The 17,765-nt window shown below is 35.4% G+C and overlaps 2 long non-coding RNA genes across 2 annotated transcripts; both read left to right on the forward strand.

Annotated features, from left to right (window-relative positions):
• The first annotated feature begins 3,135 nt into the window (after window positions 1-3,135).
• Window positions 3,136-10,061, forward strand: LOC145978643 (uncharacterized). Its single transcript, XR_014440732.1, has 4 exons — window positions 3,136-3,265; window positions 6,626-6,673; window positions 7,770-7,850; window positions 9,616-10,061. It is a non-coding gene; the product is annotated as an uncharacterized LOC145978643 (long non-coding RNA).
• Window positions 10,062-10,426: 365 nt separating this feature from the next.
• LOC145978640 (uncharacterized) lies at window positions 10,427-12,897 on the forward strand. The gene is made up of 2 exons (XR_014440730.1): window positions 10,427-11,195; window positions 12,561-12,897. It is a non-coding gene; the product is annotated as an uncharacterized LOC145978640 (long non-coding RNA).
• Window positions 12,898-17,765: the final 4,868 nt, after the last annotated feature.

Raw genomic sequence — 17,765 nt, forward strand, 5'->3', positions numbered from 1 at the left:
GTGACAAAAATGTCATTAGTAATGTATATATGTGTGTGTGCATGGGAGGGGGTACTTGGTATACTGTATTCATAACCATCAATTGAAAAGGGGAATTTTTTTTTTTTCTATATGAAACCATCAACAGAATGCACTCAGTTTAACTACCTTATGTCATGTGTTGATAGTGGGTAGCATGAATTTATTTTAAGCATGAAAATCTTTGAGTCAGTGGGAACTGTTTGATAGAAGTTTCCTTGTAAGAGAATTTATATTTATTTTTTCTGAAATAATTTTATAGGTGCTAGAAGCTCTCATTTTCACAACATGGAGGTACCAGCCAGATGGTTATAGGTCATCAGCCAGTGTATAGAGCAAGTGTGCAGTGCTATGGTGGTTATTGCTCCTCACAATGGATGAAGTTCCCAATGATACAAGCAGATCAGCTGGATGTTAAAAGGAGGTAAGATAGTGTACGTTATTTTTGTTTCATTATAATAACACGTATTGACATCCATCATGTGGTGGGTTTTAGACAGCTTCTACAATTCTACAATAAAATGTAATAAAACATAAATACTGAAATGAGTGGCTGACTGGCCATGTAGGTAGGTATATTGTGCAAGTGAACATGCTAGTTTATTTTCAATACTATCCATATAGTTCTGGATTAGCAAACAAATTTGTATCACTTTTTATCTCGTATTCCTATTTGCATGGACAAAACAATACAATTATAATTGTTAAGACAAACCAAATCAAAGGTGCTCATGGCAATAACAGTTCCAGAGTGATATTCTTTTAATATTTTATTATTTTTTTATTGGAACACAGTAAAAGGTGAATTTGTGGGGTTTTCAAAACAGTTGCTATTTTCAAATAAATCAGAAGTAAACAACTGAGTAATGTGTAACATCAGATGGATGGTATTTCTCATTCAGAATAACATGAATGTATATATCCCAGATAGCATGTAAGTTAAGTGCAAGTTTGTACTTGATTTGCATTTGTCTTGCGAGACTTGCTTTGCACTTCAAGTTGAATGCAAGTTCACTGTAAGTGTGCAGGAACCATGAGTTTGCATTTTAAGTGAATATAAGTTTGCAGCAGGTGTATAAGTGACAATTTGCCTGATACTTGCGTATCACACTTGCAGCAAGCCTGGAGTTCAAGTCGTCATTAGAACGTACTGCGTACTCCGAAGGGTGTAACATTTTTACATTTTAGCTATCATTGATGCTTCTTGGCTCAACGCAGATGTATCTCTCAGCAAGGGGGCCGACAGAAGGGGACCAGGGGGCACTTACCCCTTTGAGATATCTGGAAAAATTTCATGGAATTCGAATGGTTAAATTGAAGCGATATTTAATCAAAATAATTTTGTTTTCTGTGATTTACAGGCTGTAAAGTTTCAGCAATTTGCTACCATGTCCTACAAAATCTTGGGATACTGTTTTCAGCTGTTATTAGAATGTTCACTGCTGTAATGGCATTGGGGAGGGATTTTTTTTTATATAATTCTGATTTCCGGTATTGAGAAAATCTCCATTTCCCCGACTAGGTCGTAAATTTTTCGAAATTTCCCAACACTGTGAAAATCTAGAATTGAACTTCCCCCCAAAGTGATTGATTTTGCACATCTGCAATAAAAATTGGCCATTTAAAGAAATTCCAGACCTTTTAAGTGCAGAAACTACGCAAGATTTGGTCACTGTTATATATGATAATTTGGAATTTCTCGACTGTTCGGAATCCCGAACATAGATTCTCGATCTCGCCCCGTCGTTTTAAGGGTGCTGTGATCAGCACCACGCTCCGACCGCCTTTACTCCCTCTCCCAGGGTTGCTCGTTTACCCCGTTACCCATTTATTGTTATTTAACATTTACTCGGCCAATGGGTCACATGTAACCCATAGAAAATATAGGCGTAGTTGGCCGATGGGTCACTGGTGCAGGAATCAAAACACAAAAGGCAATAAGAGGGGTTGGGTGGGCCGCGGCCCCAACTTTCAATGAACAAATCATAAAAAATAAGGGAGCTTGCCCCCTCTTCCCCGCTATTTTTGGAAGGGGACGCAAACTTTAGCCTTATTTTCAAAGAATCGTCCTTTCTCAACCGAAAGAAAGTCATTTCATGTTCCTGGGTGAATTACATTATAGAATATGTGTAAAGAGTTCCCATTTTTATGATTTTTTCATTGAAAGTTGGGGGCCGCGGCCCACTCACCCCTCTTATTGGCTTTGGCGTTTTGATTTCTACACGGTTGAATGCCCTGTTCTTCTAGCTACAAAGCAAAGTTACCCGAAGTAGATTGGTCAAATAGTCTACGAGTTATAACATTTTTTGTCAAATAAGTGTACAAATTTAAAATTCGCGCCAAAAGGCCTCGGTGAAACCGAAAAAATGTTATAACTCGTAGATTATTTGACCAATCTACTTCGGGTAACTTTTGTTTTGCAGCTAAAACATCAGCGCATGCAACCGTGCAGGAATCAAAACGCCAAGGCCAATAAGAGGGGTTGGGTTAGCCGCGGCCCACAACTTCCTATGAAAAATTCATACAAATGGGGAGTTTGCCCCTCTTTCCCCGCTATTTTGGGAAGGAGAGGTAAACTTTAGCCTTATTTTCAAAGAATGGTCCTTTTTAAACCGAATGAAAGTCATTTCATGTTCCTGGGTGCATTACATTATCGAATATGAGAAAAAACTCCCAATTTTTATGATTTTTTTCATTGAAAGTTGGGGGCCGCGGCCCACTTAACCCCTGTTATTGGCTTTGGCGTTTTGATTCCTGCACGACGGCACAGATGATTGGAGTACTATTTTTATATATACTATTCAGATTCTCGTTAAAAGAATATAGGTTAACCCATGATGAAATTAATATGTTAAAGAGAGGGCCTCCCCGATGGCGCAGTGGTAGCGTCGTCGCCTTGTAATCAAGGGGTCTCGGGCTCGATACCCGGTGGAGGCACAAGTGGCTCGGATCCCACCTTAAACTGTAGGTCCAGTCCCGATTAGCCTTACTGTGCATAAAGTGGACTTAAAACACTAACTCAAAAATATGCTAAAGATTTATTTGTCATGTAAAATTGGTCATTACTGAAACAAGAATATATTTGTCATGTAGAATTGCTCATTAATGAAAGATGAATGCAAAAGTACGCACACGGTTTCTTTTGTTTTGTGATGGCGACATGATCACAAGTACTTCAAAGAAAAATCTTTCGTGTGGTTTATCAAGCCGATTAAACGAGAAAGAGAAGAATTTTGTGACCACTAAGGTAAGTAAATAATTATACAATTCATAAGTAATAATTAAAACTGGTTTAAAACAATTCAGTAAAAACGCACACCTATGTGAGATACGAAACAATACCGTATATATTTTCACAATACTCTTAGCATTGTCTGGGAAAATGACAGAAATGATAATAAAAAATAATATTGCATTTATTTAGCGGGCGAGGTTCTTTTATGGCTTTTTTTTTGTTAAGTCAAGTAGTTAGATTAGATTGCTCTTAAAAAGAAAAGAAAAAAAAACAGCTGGATTTGCACGCATGGCTTAGATCATGCAGTTAAAATCTTAAACTTTTTAAATTTCAACGGTGTTCATGATATATAAACTGATTTCATTCGAGATTAATGATGGTACGAATTGGGTCTCACTGCAGAACATGTTCCTCTACGTAGACGAACAAAATTTATATTCCCTGAAAGTACGTACATTTTGCTTCCATTTTCCGGTGTTATTTTTCCGATTAGTATTATATTTTTGTGCGAAAAAATGTTTTTCCTGCTACTAAAAGCAATGCATTTCTCGGCTCATTTCTCCATTCGTTCGTGTCCATATTGTTTACGCATAGTTCCTTTCATTATTTGAGACGAGGAATGCCTACAAGGTTAGGTTAGGCCTGTTAGTTAGGTTCCAATAGCATAAATACAATGAAAAATGTTTTTCATGCTACTAAAAGCTATGCATTTCTCCATTCGTTCGCGTCCATATTGTTTATGCACAGTTTTTTTCATTATTTCGACGAGGAATACCTACAACGTTAGGTTAGGTTTTGTTAGCATAAATACAATGACATTATTATTTAGGCTAAGAGAATTAAACCTAGCTACCTAACAACGTAGGCATTTTTTTGCTTTCACTACATTTGTGCAGTGCCACGATTTCAAGAGCGCCCATCCTGAACTCTTATTTCTTGTTGGTTTTTTTTCGAAAATTACACATTTCCGCACCTTGAAAGTTACTTTTCCTGATTAATAACTTCAAACCATTACCATAGAATTAGGAATCGCTTTCCTCCTAAGCAGCCCATATTCTGCAGTCTTACCTTTTTTTTACACAATTGGATTCATATTTATGTCTGGTAACACTTGCTTTGGAATATGAGTCATAACTTATTCCATGCTTTCTGAAGAACGATTTTTTTGGTAAATGTATGTTATATCGGAGACACACTTCTTCATTTTTACAGAAGAAACCACTTACGGAAATGAGTTTCTGTAGCATTTTGAAAGTTCTTGGGGCTAGAGTCTAGTTTACGTCCTTCTTGTCCACTCCTTCTTACCCGTTTATGTCTTTCTTTGCGCACTCCTTCTTGCCCGTTTACAAAACCGTGCTAGCAGACAGCCGGCGCTCCGGCATCCGTAGAGTAAGTAAGTTTTTCTTTTTACACTTTCTGTCACTAACCATTCATGGGAACGAGGTATGCGTATGAGGTTAGGTTAGGTTCCATTAGCACTCATTTCACCCCTAAATATGTGCTTCATCATCGAAAAATGTCTTCAGTACGTTCAATCACGCATATCCGGACAACATCGGTTTTTCTCGATTTTCTCCTCCAGGAAATTTTTCCTCGCCTTGGGATTTATTTTGTTGAATTCCTTATAAAATAACCTTTCCAACGATATATGACATGTACTTCTTAGGAAAAGGACGTAAACTAGACTCTTACCGTTCTTGGAGGTATTTTCTCACCCTAGTATGCTGCACAACAAGAAATAAGCACTTTTGATATAATAAACTTGCATTTTGTACAAAGCAACAACATTATGCCATTGTTTCCATTATGTACCTGCAGATGGCCGAGTGTCGGAAGTCATGCAGTCTCGCCAGTGTTTCCAAACGTGCCTTTTTTTACGAGAATTTTTTTTAACTATGCTTACCTAACCCAACCTAAACTAACCTTGCTGGAAATGGTCCGTGGGGCTATCCGTCAATAGTTCGTGGGGCTATCGTGAACGGTTTTTGGGGCTTTCCATCAATGGTTCTTGGGGCTAGCCGTCAACGGTTTGTGGGGCTATCATGAATGGTCTTTGGGGCTATCCGTCAATGGTTCGTGGGGCTATCGTGAATGATTTTTGGGGCTATCCGTCAATGGTTTGTGATGACATAATAAACACTAAAGTTAAGAAGGTGGAAACAGTGAATACCCACTCCAAATCGACAAAACACAAGCCCGACGCCCAATGATCCACAGCTCTGTGAGCCATATTGTATGTTCTGCAACGGAAGAAAGGAACCAAAGGAATTACTCGTATTGTGAAAATCGTAGTTATTTTCGTGTAAAAAGCATAATGGCACCTTCAACTATGGTACGCAATACACAATTGGTAAGTACGAACCATCCGAAACACAAAATATCTAATTTTTAATGTGTCTCCGATATAACAGACATTTACCCAATTTTTTTTGCTTCCGTATACTCCTATGTGATTGATTGTGAACAGATATTCACTTAATGTAAGCTTGGATACGGGCTACCACTACCATTTACTTCACATGCGTTGGGGACAGAGCTATGGTGCTTTCGTTGCTAAGTTAGGCATGTTAAGTTTAGGGCTCTAACATTCACAAACCATCTCGAAATGCTTTCTTTGTTAGGCTAGGTGAGTCAGGTTTATGGCTTTTAGAATTAAAATGACATCACTAAATGCTTCCAATGCATGCTCATGTGACATCTGGTCTCAAGCACGAACCCCCTTTGAGCCTCACATGGAAATCAGCCACAAATGTGTCCAGTATTTTAAGGCACTTCTTAATACTTCTATAAAATTTGAGAACATCGTTAAACATTTGGTACCGTTACCAAATTACTTTACAAGTTCGTTGTGAGAAAAACTTAACTATTTCAGAATTCATTTTAACCCCCAAACTCCATTATTTCCATGCACCAGAAACTTCATATTTTTTTTTTAAACCAATCAAATGTTATGCGAGAAATAAATTGAAATGTTATAGAAGGAGCTGGTGACCAAATGTCCACTCTCGAAAATTATGTCTCTTATTATTTTAATAGGTCCATTTTTATGCTTTACACAACATAAATTTAGTGACATGTCTGTTTTGTGTATATTTTGTCTTAACATTAAAGTTGTGTACAGAGGCCTAATTTTTATCTTGATAGATTTAATGCCACTATTGAAATGAGGAACGGACAAATATTGAGCTTCAAAAATAATTGTTTGATGTGAATCTCACTGCATCACCTCCATCGGGATTCTAAGTCTAGACTCTTTGATTACAAGATAATAGTCACAACCAAGTTTTTCTAACTGTCACTGTTTGGTAATATAAGAGTAACTGTACCTCATTATATTTAATCTGTACTAACTAATTCTTGATCCTTTTGCAGGTGACAGATAGCTTTCCACTGGAAATGAAATTAGTCAACCTTTTTCCTGTGAGTATAATAGTTTTTGTCCTTTGCTTTAACCTTATATTTCTGGTGATACATGAAATATTTTGGCTTTCTAATATCTGTGCAACCATTTGCAATGACAGTAGCCTTCATGATCACAAGAATTATCCAGATTTACTGTGAAAACCATATTTTCAAAATTAACTCAAAACTGATTCCATGTCATGCACTTTATTGTAACCATGCAAATGGAAAATGGTTAATATTGACAGTAAAAAAAATGTTTTTGATCTTTGTCAGTTTTTTGCAAAGCTGGTCTGTAAAGTCAGATTTTTTTGTGTTTTTCACTGCAATTTGTAATATGCGATATCGCCCGAACGGATTTCTTCAAATATACAGGAGAAACTACATACTGAAATCAGTTTCTGTAGCATTGTCAAAGTTCTTCGAGGTATTTTCTTTCGCGGAAACTGAAAAGTTCACCATAGAATGCTGTAGAACAAGAAATAATCACTTTTTATGTAAAGAACTTGCATTTTCTGTAAAGCAACATTATGCTGTTGTTTCCATTATGTACCTGCAGATTGCGCAAGCGTCTCGCCAGTGTTTCCAAACGTGCCTTTTTTTTACGAGTTTTTTTTTTCTTTTTTTAACTACGCTTACCTAACCTAACCTAGCCGGAAATGAATGGTCCGTGGGGCTATCCATCAATGGTTCGTGGGGCTCTCTGTCAATGGCCAGGAAAATGACATATTTTTGAATATCATTGAAATAAAATTTTATTCATCCTAACCTATTTATGGTATATTGTATGTACAGTCACGGACACTTCTGGGTTATAACAATTCCATTAACTTTCAATGGAATCGTTACAACCCACAAGTGTCCATGACTGTGCAAAGTAACCTTGTTATAGAGACATTTTAGGGCATTGACCTGTTGTAACTGCTGAAAAAATTGAATATGATAGTTTATGTGCAATGTTTTCTTTCTTCTTCTTTTTCATACCAAGTAACTTTTAAGTACTCGTTGTGTCAGGGCTGAAGTGTACTGAAGTGTCCATAAATAATTTAGGTTTCATTTTGTTCGTAAAGTATTGAGTATTTTTTTCAAGTAACACAAAATGTTATTGTTCCAGGTGCATGCAGGACACTAGCAGTAGTATTGCAAGGGATGCGAACGTGTGGAGAAACCAGGCCAAAACGCACCAAAATAGTGAGTAAGTAGATTTACATTTCTTTTCTGGTTTTATATTCAATAAATACAGAATGTTGAATACATTGTTTATGACAAACGTGAAATGTTAAATTTAAAAATTGGCTTGGCAGGCACTGGCCTTCCGAGCACTGGACACTAATTAGTGTAATTCAAATTGTTAAGTATTGTCTGAGTTCTTATCTTGGCAGGAACTGATAGAAGTTATGCAGAGAAACTGTTATCTTTTCAAACATATACAGGAGTCCCGGGTTCGAATCCTGGCCTGGGCATGTGAATGTCCATTCATCAATTTCATCATTCATCTCCATGTAAATGTTCTTCACAAAATTCTACAAGACACCAATGAAGGTAGAAAAACTTAGGGTTTTAAAAGCAATTTTAGATTTTAACACCAAAATAGCATTTTTATATTTGATTTTGATAAAAACTATGTTTAGTTTTTTTTTTAAAAAAAAAATATTTATTATTAACCCACAAGTACTATGGATGTCAATAATCACACAACTAGTATGGAGGGGTCTGTCAGACTGCTGTTTTGATTTTGATCTGTAAATTACCTGTTTTACTATTCTCAATTTCTGACGTGTTTTACATTACTTTACATGGTTACAGAAGACTATTTTAAAGCAGCTTTCATTTATTATTTTATAGTTAAAGAAATATAAGTTAATTTATGCAATGAGGAAGAAAATGGGCCAAAAATTGTAACAGTTGTGTTGGGGAAGGGGAGGGGGGAAATTCCAAATTCTTAAAATGTCTATATTTTATCTTGTCAGAAAAGCAGGAGTTCAAAGTTATATGTAATATTTTGCTGAAATTAAAAATTAGTAACGAGCCATTAGAAGGAGAACGTTAAAAAAACTACTATGGTATGTCTGTCAGACAGTTCACCCAAAATATAATTCAATAAGATTTCGACAGACAGTGTTCATTTATAGTTGGAGGGGTGTGAGAAATAAGCTAAAAGAGAAATTCAGAGCACTGTGCGAGACGGTAGGTAAGGGTCTTCATTAACATGCTTTATTCCAACTGTGGTGCTCAGAAATGTTACTTTTATTTTAATTCGTGGATTCTTGCTACCAAAGAAATTATTCTGATAGAAAACAATTTTTGACAAAAATATGTTGTAGTTTACAAACAGAAGTAACAATTATTTGCTCATGCTTGTATGTGTATGTATTGGGGGGTCTAGTATCCAAGTATATTGTTTCAATGATAATATTATCACTCTATGAAGCCAGAGAACCTGGGTTCTAATCTCAACTGGGACATGGATGTTCGTTGTGAGTGTCTCTTAACCAATTTTATCATATCATCAACATTCTCATCTTCATGATTAGCCAAAACTGGCAGAAATGTGAAGTAAAAAAAAAGATTAACACCGCCTAGTAAACACCACCTAGTAAAAAAAGGTTCAAGGTTGGATTCCTTGAGAGGATGCATGGTAGTTGAGATATAACTTTAAATTGAAGGTTTAGTATCATTTGCTCTATGTGTGCGTGTGTAAAATCAGCTTAAAAGAACAAAGAATATGTCGCATTTTATAATGCATTGAAAACTGTCACATGTAATCAAAAAAATTAGGAATTCTTGCAATGTTGAAGTAATGAAGTATTGATAATGTCACACCTCTGGAGTACACTGTAAATTCAGCCGTACCCAGAAATGTATTTTTGTGTGTGTTTTTGTTAAAGAAAATAGTTTTGGAGTAATGGAACTTGGATTGATGCCACGAATCTTATTTTTTCCATCATTTTTTATTTCAGAGAAATGAAGCTGGAAGCCCACATAGACACAACAGGAAGTGATGGAAGAGCCTGACTAAGGACCCCTTACAAGACTGAATGAATACATGATCTGTAAAAACATGAGAAATATAAATAATGAGTTGAAACTATACATGTGGTATTTTTCTTTTATCCCTACTTACAAGCTACAGGTGAAATTTATTAACTGCAATTTTATTATAAAATGAACGAATGCCACATCTATAACACTACATCCACTTTCACTTTGATCAAATTACAATAATCTGTTTACAACCGCAGGCTGCAAATGTAGTAAAGTCTTGTCCAATATAATTTTGGGGGAAGCACATTGCTGGATTTGGGTGTAAACTCAAAATGAATATATTTAACTAGAAATTGACTTTCCCTTTGATGAGAGATTTATTCATACTTCTCCGACTAATTAGTCCATATCTTTTGTTTCTTTTTTTAAAAAAAATAGTTCAAGTATTTTCCATGTGTTTAGATATTTTATTTTCTGCAGCAAATTTATGTATTTTTATTGGAGACTATCAATTAGTTTGATGTGTGCATAAGAATTACAAAATAGTTCGTATATGCTTCATGTACATTTAATGGCATTGAATTTAGTTTTAGACAAATTTTTTTTGTCTTTTTCTTCATGTTACTCATTTTATCAATTAGTAGTTAGTGTCAATTTTACATATCATTCGTCCTTAGATTTGGAAATATTGGTTAAAAATGTGACTACTTGGTTCTGTGGTGGGAATATTTACCCTACTGCATGTAGTGGGTCTGAATTAGATGAAGGGCTAGTAGGAAAAAATGGTGTAGTAGAGAAAATTATATCAATAGTTACACACACTCATTAGAAACCACATTTTCTAATAAGTATGTGTAACTATTGGTTTAATTTTCACTGATACACCATTTTTTCCTACTACTTCTTTATCTTATTCGGACCCACCACCTGCTGGTGTTAGTTGCCCAGCAAGATTGTGGTCAACTTGCTGCAAGTTTCAACACCTGCCTTGCAAGTTTCAGGTTAACTTCCAGCAAGCCTCAGATCTTTAACACCTACTTTGCAAGTTTCAGGTTAACTTGTAGCAAGCCTTTGAGACTTTTAACACCTGCCTTACAAGTTTCATGTTAACTTGCAGCAAGCCTTGAGACTTATCGTGCAAGTTAGCTGCAGGTTACAGTTAGAACTTACTGCAATTTCAAATGTTGGTAATTAGTACCTTTGCTTTCAATTTGCTGCAAATTTACAGACTTGCTCTGAAATTTTCCTGCAAGTTCCCGTTACTTGCATTGCAAATTTAGTGTGGATTTGAGGTAAGTCTACCTTGCTATCTGGGATATATTTTTTAAAAAAATCATTAACTTTGTGCAGTATCTTATTATGATCAATACCTCAACTTGTTAACCCAATTATTTGTGCAAAAGTTACAGTACTTTTCCTCTTTTGCAGATAGCCGATTAAAATGAAAATATTGTGACTACTCTCGGTATCCAGGGTGGACACATGAGGAATTCCAACATCAGATACTTTTGTCAATATAAGAATAAGGCAGGTACAAGGAACACTTGGCTGTTAGGTATGTAGATGTTCTAAGTCTGGAATAATTATTGTTAATAATTTTTCCATCAAGTATTTAAATTGCACTCATCTCATATATGAACTGCATTATTAAAGATGTGAAGTACTATGTTTATTACCATTACTGTATTATGAATACATGTGCAGTGTTGTTTCATAATTATCTATATTCTACAATAAGTCTAGTATTCTCTTCTCTCACCTTTTTATTATTACAAAATGTGCATTATCCGTAAATTTTAAACTTAAACATTTCTGAGTTCTTCAAATGTTATCAAAACGTTTTATTCTTAGATACAAGTAGTAATAATAATAATAAGAAGAAACCCTACCAGTATACAACAAGACCATGCTAGGGACAATTTTATGTGGAAGCATTTTTATTAATAGAAATGCTACGTGAATGTTTCATAAAATCATATAACTATTTTTATTCCAGACAATACTTTTCATGGAAGCCTTCACATAACATTCACAGTTAGCATAATCTATAATGTTTGCCACACAATGAGCATGTGATTAAATATGATACATGTTTAATTTGGATATAAATAACAAGATTATTGAAATGTAATAGAATTTGTAGAATGTAAATTGAGGATGTTGTAGGCAAGTTTATAAAACACCTAGGAGTCATAACACATTAGCCCCATCTAGTTGACTGCACTTTTTGACTCTCTTTGCACTGAAGCGTCTAGTTGGTTGCACGGTGCAACACTGAGTTGTCTAGTTTGTTGATTTGGAGTCAAGTAGTGTATTTGGTGTCTGCACCATCTGCACTACCTTTCGGACTGGTGTATGGTCACGTGGTGTGTGCTAACTAATCAAATGACCATTCAAAGCAGCAGACAGGCATTTGTTGAATCTTCTTAACTGGAACACTGCTTTCCGTCTAGTTGGTTGAACGTGATTTCCTTGCACTACTCTTGACACTGGATACACCTGCACTGCACAGAGTGTAAAAAAGTGCAGCAACTAGATGGGGCTATTACATGTTCATTTGTTCAACATTCCATTTGCTATGGAAATAGAGCTTTTGTGGAACACTTGCGTATTTTTGGAAGTCAAACATTGACATTGCGATTTAAACGAAAGTACTCAAAATTTATATAAATGTGGCACTTTAGAGGATTGCCAAATTTAACATACAGTTTGTTTCATAAGACACTGGGGGGACCATCACCGGATATGTGCACTTTAGATGTTTTGAAGTAAAGCAATAGATTATAGAAGTGCTCATAAGTTAATACTTGAATTCCTGCTGATCCTTTAAAATCTTTTAAGTGAAGTTACTTTCAATTGTTATTGGGATATTTATTATCTACAGTGGAAACTCAGGACACGCCTTTCTTTATCTTTGCAGGTAACAGTGGGTATCCAGAGGACCATGGGTCATGACACCAATAGATGGTGCTGGTGAAAACACTCTTGAGGTGCATAGCTGTCTAATGCCATTTGGACCATTGGCATCCTAAAACAAAAATGGAGGTGTCTTTTAAAGAACATGGTGCTTCACTATCGCCCTCCTATGGCAACAAAAATCAAAGATGGAGGGATGGAAGAAAATTCAGTTTTCCTATCCACTGTCAACTCTGCATGTGTGTGTGTGTGTGAATCTTCAGATGTGCTTTAATGTTATTAAGTTTGTGTGAAATAGGTTTTCTGTGACATTCTTTTTGAAATATAACATTGTAACGGTACACCAGAACTTTATTTCAATATTGTTAGCAGTGCCAATTCCTCACTTATTTCATTTAATTATTGAATACTTTAAATGGTTCACTTATTTATTTTTACTACCTGCTGGAAAGTTTTCTTGAAGATTGGGACTCAACCAACAGAAAACTAAATATCTTCTTGAGCCAGAATTTTCAGATAATTTTTCAGTAAAATGCACATCAGCCATTTCGTATGGCTTGGATGGCTGTTACCTTAAAATATATTTCTTTAAAGAAAGGAGATTTATATTTTCATATGCAAGATGAAACATGAAAAGGTTTATTTTATTCTGTTTAAAGCTTCCCCTTTGCAACAGTTTTTAAGCCTTGTTTGTCGTTATGAAATATCAATGTACTTCATTGCCTTAGTTACTTTTGCCAGAAAGTAGTGTGTTGTTGTAGAACATTGTTATTGCAAGAGCTGTAACAGAACAGACAAAAGAGTTTTCCTGAAGTTTTAGAAAGCTGATATTACATGCAAAGTTCCCATGTAGTCAGTTTTTTTTTTTTAACTATGCCTTTTCTGTGTACAAAAGGTCTGCATCAGTGTGTATCTGATTTCATGAATACATGATTCATAATGTACACAATCACCTCCCACTTGATTTAGAAAAGTTTCATTGCAAATATATTTTTCAGTGCTGTTCTATCTGAAATTGGTTTACTTTACTCATTTGCTCACTGACAGTTCAAGCCTCTTCATTGGTGTATTGGAAATGTTGCATGTTGCCATCTTGTAATCAAGGGATTCCATGTTCAATACTCAGCAGAGGCACTTAATGGTTCAGATACCACTTTAAACTGTAGCTTCTTTGTGCATAAAGACGACCTCATGTCATATGTTGCTGTGTGAGAACCAGAGGAACGTAACTCTAAAAAAGCCGTGTTTGGAATCAGATTCAGCCATGTCCAGCTTTTCTCATTAGTGGTAAAGAGGATTTAAGTATCTTCAAATTACTGACTTTTTTTATATTCAGACATAATCACTCGTGAAAATTACATAAATTTAAGTTAGGTCCAACTGGTTCTCGTACAACAATATTGCAATAGTCATTAATGGGAGGACTTCTTTGAACAGTCTCCCCATTAATAGATTAGTCAAATCTTAATTACCTCAACATCAAGGGGACTCCAGATTTCATTTTCAATCTCTTGAGAGACTTTTTATTATTATTATTTTTACCTTTTGATGCTATATTTCAATTTTCATACGGCATCCACAATAATTTTTATTACATCATCTACTTCAAATGGTACGGGTGCTTCCCCAATGGCATAGTTGTAACATATTTGCTTTGCAATCAAAGGGTTCCAAGTTTGAGAACCGGTGAGGCATAGTGGTTCGGATCGTACTTTAAACTGTAGGTCCAGTCCCAATTAGCCTATCTGTGCACAAAAGTTGACTTAAAACTCCACTCCACTCAAAGAGTAAGGGAAATCCTACACTAAGATTGTCATTATAATTCATAAACCTTTTCACATCACTGTCTCGGTACTATAACGACTGGAATAAATAGTTTTGAGGAATTATAGTTGTTGTACCAATCATTAAATAGCATCTAGGAATGCAAAATTTACATGTTAGAGACATTAAAATTGACTGAAAATTTATGAAATGGAAAAACATGTCTTTGGTATTATGTGTCAATGCTCACAGAGTTTCCAAAAAAAAAAAAAACCCTGTGTATTGCACTCCCATAATTTCCACAACTTGGATCTCTGTGTAAATTTACAATGCCAGTTCTGTAACTTCTTGGTTCTGTTAGGCATTAATAAGTTACAGCATACAATTTGTCATGCAATTACTGTGTTCTTCCTGCAATGGAGGTGCCATCTAGTTAAGCATATTCACAACTTGCCATAAGCTATTGCATATAACTAGCTAAGGATATTCACACCTCCAGAAATGTTAACTTGAATGGTAAGTAGATAGGTTGAGGTACACAATGAAGATTGTGTGGCTGTCATAAACTTCCAGAAGTAACAATTTTCATTTTTGACAAAGCACCTTTATGAAATCAGTAAGTATATTTTCAGATTTTTTTCCCCTTACAGGCCTCAGAGTTTTCTCATGTTTTTATCCTAGCTTGTTTCTCCACACCAAATTAAATTTCCTATCTTCTGTGAACGCTATGATGATGCTGTCATTTGTCATGTAAATGCTTAAAAAACCTAAGGCATATTTTTTAGCAAATTCATTGTATGACAGCATATTTTTGTCATTTTTGAGGTATGTTTTCTGTACATTTCACTGAGGAAAATCACACTTGAATTGGTAATGCAAAGAAATTCTGTATACTTCCATCTCCATTCAATAAATTATGAGTTAGTGAGGGGAGGAACCTGGATTTACCAGGAATGTGCCATAAAAGAATTACATCAAAAGGTTGCTTTTGCACTTTAATGTTATGTCAACAATGGATAACTCCTGTATTTCCCAATGTTTGATGTCTTCGTTCGATTTTTCAATATTTTTTTTTGTAAATAAAATTTGGAAAATATAGGATAAAATGCATACATATTCCTACAATGATCATAGAAAATCACCCCTCATTCACAAACTCCCACAATTACCTACCGAAAATCAATATTCTGCCATTAATTGGCAACGGTTCCGAATGTTGAATGGTATTCTTTTCTTTTTTCTTTCTTTTTCATTTTTGCAAATTTTATAGATGTATTAGAAAGTAGTTTGGAATACTGGAAACAATATGTGAAGGTAAGTTTGAAGCTTGGAGAAATGAATTAGCACTGTTAAATTCTACACAAAGTATTATTTACCCGAGATACTTCGATTTTTAAAGGAGCTTACACGAGTAGCTGTGATTTGCAGCAAATAATCATTCTTGGTTTCCGGTTATGTAAGACATGGAGTTTTAGCAGATTTTCATCAAGGTTCGAAGGGAGTTTTGTGCTTGAGACTGGATGTTTTGTTCACTTAGAGATATTGTTATAATGCTAAGAACCCTAAACCTGACTAACCCAACCTTACAACGAAAGTATTTAGGAATGTTTTATTAATTCTAAGAGCCTTAAATCTAACCTGCTTAACCTAAAACGTAAGATACCAATCAGCTATTTGTATCAAAGACAAGCAAAACATTCATTTTAGGAATATGTGTGTATTTTTGCCATTAAAATTTCGTAAAATATTATTTACCAAGAAAAACCTAACCTTCAATATGTTGCAATATATATATATACTCCCAAACAATCATGTAGGTATGTGTGGAGGGGAAAAATCGTTCTTCACACGAGATGCAGCAAGAAATCACTAAACTATAAAGAATGTGTGGTAACGATGTGTTAATACAGATAAAAAAATCGAGCCGTGTAAAAAATACCATTAATTTTGAATTAAACGATCGGAACTTGGACCACATATTTGAAACACCTCTTTTCATAATAAATTTGAAAGAAACTACCCTCCCTCTCCCTGCCTTCTATGCAGTGAAGAAAACTACTATTACATCTTTAAAAAATATTGGGCTGGACATTCATAACATTGTACAACTTTTTTCTTCCTTTTTTAAGTCTTGACGTTATTAGCTAATTTGGTAAGTGCATAGATCTGTTTTATTTTTTCTTCCGAAAAATCCGCATGGAGTGCCACTCACATACATACATGAATATTATCTATTCGAATAAACTCACTATTTATTTTTCCGTGCAGTTTTACATTTAAGATCAATTTCGACATTTGGGCAACTTCATAAGACAGTAAACAAACCACAATCGATTTTTAGGAAGATCGATCGATTCTTCACGACTCTCGATTTCAATTCTCGCCATCTGATTGGTTGTTTGAGTGTAGCCTCTACGACAAACTTGTTTTGAGTGCATCACAGACTATATTCTCAGTCGTTAGCGAGAACTCGTAAGCCATCGAAGTCGGCACTCGTTAACGACCAGTCAGGACTACGATTTTCTCTCCAATCACGAGTTGGGGTGATAACGAAATGGTCGTTTCCGTTCTCACGTATTGAGAGTCGGGACTAAGCACCCTGGTCCCGACTCTCAATACGTGAGCACGGAAACGACCATTTCGTTATCACCCCAACTCGTGATCGGAGAGAAAATCGTAGTCCTGACTGGTCGTTAACGACTGCCGACTTCGATGGCTTACGAGTTCTCGCTAACGACTGAGAATATAGTCTGTGATGCACTCAAAACAAGTTTGTCGTAGAGGCTACACCCAAAGAACCAATCAGATGGCGAGAATTAAAATCGAGAGTCGTAAAGAATCGATCGATCTTCCTAAAAATCGATTGTGGTTTGTTTACTGTCTTATGAAGTTGCCCAAATGTCGAAATTGATCTTAAATGTAAAACTGCACGGAAAAATAAATAGTGAGTTTATTCGAATAAATAATATTCATGTATGAGAGTGGCACTCCATGAGGATTTTTCGGAAGGAAAAATAAAACAAATCTATGCACTTACCAAATTAGCTAATAACGTCAAGACTTAAAAAAGAAAGAAAAAAGTTGTACAATGTTATGAATGCCCAGTCCAATATTTTTTAAAGATGTAATAGTAGTTTTCTTAACTGCATAGAAGGCAGGGAGAGGGAAGGTTGTTTCTTTCAAATTTAGGTAATCATGTACAATTGGGTTGTATTAATACGCATGCGCGAGATCCATGCATTTTGTGAGGCGGAAGATCTACAACGTTGCCAGTTCTCTTTGTAGCGTCTTCGCTGGCATTAGGGGTGTGTAGGTGGCAGCACGCATATTAATGAGCAATTGCACATTACAATATCTACCGGTATCATGGGTATAGTTTGATTTGATTTAGTTTATTTTTACTTCGCGTTTTGTGCCTCTTGGCTAATTTGCGAAGATGGGGATG

This window comes from Lepisma saccharinum, chromosome 25 (assembly GCF_977018435.1).
Source record: "Lepisma saccharinum chromosome 25, izLepSacc3.1, whole genome shotgun sequence".
NCBI lineage: Eukaryota > Metazoa > Arthropoda > Insecta > Zygentoma > Lepismatidae > Lepisma > Lepisma saccharinum.